This window comes from Myotis davidii, unplaced genomic scaffold, assembly GCF_000327345.1.
Source record: "Myotis davidii unplaced genomic scaffold, ASM32734v1 scaffold753, whole genome shotgun sequence".
In the NCBI taxonomy this organism is placed as follows: domain Eukaryota; kingdom Metazoa; phylum Chordata; class Mammalia; order Chiroptera; family Vespertilionidae; genus Myotis; species Myotis davidii.
Genome location: NW_006286231.1, coordinates 1,268,133 through 1,270,953, shown reverse-complemented (window position 1 = coordinate 1,270,953; position 2,821 = coordinate 1,268,133). Strand labels below are relative to the sequence as shown.

Here is a 2,821-nt window from a genome sequence, read left to right as displayed (position 1 = left end):
CAGCAAAGTGAAGGCCAGGAAAAGAGCTTCACAGATAAGAAAAAGCTAAAGGAGTTCATCACCACCAAATCAGTATTATATGAAATGCTAAAAGGTATTCTTTAAGAAGAGGAAGAAGAAGAAAAAGGTAAAGATACAAATTATGAACAGCAAATACACATCTATCAACAAGTGAATCTGAAAATCAAGTGAATAATCTGATGAACAGAATGAACTGGTGATTATAATAGATTCAGGGGCATAGAAAGGGAGTGGACTGACTATTCTTGCGGGGGAAAGGGGTGAGGGGGGTGCAGGAAGAGACTGGACAAAAATTGTGCACCTAGGGATGAGGACAGTGGGTGGGTTGTAAGGGCAGAGGGTGGGGTGGGACCTGGGTGGAGGGGACCTATGGGGGTGAAAAAGAGGAACAACTCTAATAATCTGAACAATAAATATTTAATTTTAAAAAAATGGATCCAGAGCCAAGGTGGCACTGAGCAAACCCTCCAACCTCGGGGAGAAGGCAGGGGGCGGGGGTTAAAGATCAACCAAAGGACGTGTATGCAAGCATATTAGCAAGACCAATTGACACAGACCCTGGGGCAGTGGGGGCTTGCCCTTGGGGGTGGGAGTGGCCAGGGGGGATTAATTGGGGGAATAAGGAGAAATGTAATACTTTAAACAATAAAATAAAAAAAATACATAAAAAATAAGCTATTCTGGAATGGGATGGCTAACTAGGTTAGCTGGATATAAACAAGGGGATTCTGGATAATAAAGTTCAAAAGACAAGCTGCAGCTAGCTTGTTGTGGAAACAGTATGGGATTGGGACCATGGGAAGGGTAGGCCTTGCAGTCTGGAGTTCCGGCTGTAAATAATCTTAGATGTCATTTGTGAGTGCTTAAGGTATGGAATGAGTTGATCAATGTGGCACTTTTGTAACAATAATCTTGCAGGAGTGTGTAGCATAAAAGGACAGGGGAGTCATTAGCAGAGTAAATTCCAGATGTAAATTGGCCATCATGAAAAGTCTTGTGGGAATGAAACCATCAACTATGAATTTTAATGCAAGAGGGTGTGGAGGAAAAGAGACCCGGGCTTCGATACATGAATAAAACTGGGTAGAATATTTGCAATGGAGTCTTAAAAAACTTGGGCCATGTGGTCACATTGTCCCTAGGAGGAGAGCAGAACCTCTTAGTGGCCACAGAAGGGAGGTCTATGAAGAGCAGGGAAAATTGCATTACTTCTTGGGATAACTTCAGGGCAGAATGATGGCGACTAGATCACAAAAATGCCACTGAACAATTACCTGTCCCTTTAAGTGAAGTTCATGAAATAATATGACAAAAATAGTTAGGAGAGAGAGAGAAAGAGAGAGGAAGAGAGAGAGAGGAAGAGGAAGATAGAGAGGGAGGAGAAAGAGAGAGGAAGAGAGCAAAAGAATATGAATGAATCTTGGACTTATTATTTGGCTGACAATTAGACTTGTTCTGTCTAATTCTAGATTAGCAATGTAGCAAGCCTTGGCAGTCTAAAAACCCTCCTTAGCATGCACTGCACAATTCCAGGGAACACCAAGGGCGTTGTACAGTGCATATCAGTGTGGTTATGTTATGGGGGAGGGTGCCTTCTGTGTCCCCACCTGTTTCTGGTGGAAGTGGAGCTCTTGGGGTGCCACAAGAACAGGAATTTCCCCACGGGAGAATGAGGTTTCATGGGAAGCTTTATTGATGATGCAATATCAAGGGAGTTCCCTTCCAATGTCCCATCTCCCTCTGTCTCACCACGGAAAAAATCCAGCTGGCACAGCTGGCCTGATTCAGTGTTTGAGCATCAATCTACGAGCTAGGAGGTCATGGTTTGATTCCTGGTTGGGGCACATGCCCAGGTTGTGGGCTTGATCCCCATTGGGGGCATGCAGAAGGCGGCTGATCAATGATTCTCTCTCCCTCTCACTTCCTCTCTGAAATCAATAAAAATATATTTTAAAAAAGAAAAGTCCAGCTGTGTTTTCAGCAGGTCCAAGATCAAAGCCATTTCCCAGACTAAGCAGTCTATAGTTTTCACTCCATATTAAAGCACAGTCCAGGCTAGCATCTGGCTAGCTTAGCTTGTGTTCCCAGCTGTAGTGCATTGGGTGTCACATGGCGGGCTAGCAGGCGTCACAGAGAAAGCAAGCAAGTGCAGGGAAGCAGGAACAGAGCAAGATGAACAAGAGAGTGAGAACTCTTTGTCTTGGGGTTATAACTAGGAGCTTAACGAATTAAGCCTTCAAGATTTCACATGCTTGCATTGCTCTGCCCCCTGGCCACTGATCCATGTTCCCAGGTTAGACTGACAAGCAAGCGCCTTCCCTACAGCATCCCAGTTTTCCCTCTTTGATCCGTTTTCCCAGTGATTTGCAGGGGTAGGACCAGTGTGCCGGGAGCCGGTCCATCCTTGCTGTTTCAAGGGACCTGGCATATATGGCATACTGTTCTTAATATATTTGCTCACCTTCTTGGCACTATGTTTTAACCAAGGTCACCTCTCCGAGAAAGGTTGTTTCCCCAGGTAGGGATTTTCCCCTGCAGTCAGGGTGGGGATGAAACTCCTTAACTAAGTGCCAGGCGGGTAGTTAATCACTTTAACTACAAACAATCACACTTAAGCTAAATAATCTTTACTCCCTGGAATGGAGATAAGAAACGCCCTAACCTTTGGAATAGAGATTGATAGGATTGGAATCAACTGGTATAAATACAGATGTAACAAGACAACAGGAGGCAGACCTCAGAAGACAGACCTTAGAAGACAGAGCTTAGAACACAGAACTCAGAACACAGAACTCAGACG

The 2,821-nt window shown here is 44.5% G+C and overlaps 1 protein-coding gene across 1 annotated transcript in view; it reads left to right on the top strand.

Moving 5' to 3' along the window:
- The first annotated feature begins 120 nt into the window (after positions 1-120).
- NMI (N-myc and STAT interactor) overlaps positions 121-2,821 on the top strand; it is a 26,046-nt gene continuing 23,345 nt past the window's right edge. Inside the window, exon 1 of the mRNA XM_015559805.1 lies at positions 121-127. The gene's annotated coding sequence lies outside the window, so the exon portion shown is untranslated. The remainder of the gene's footprint in view (positions 128-2,821) is intronic.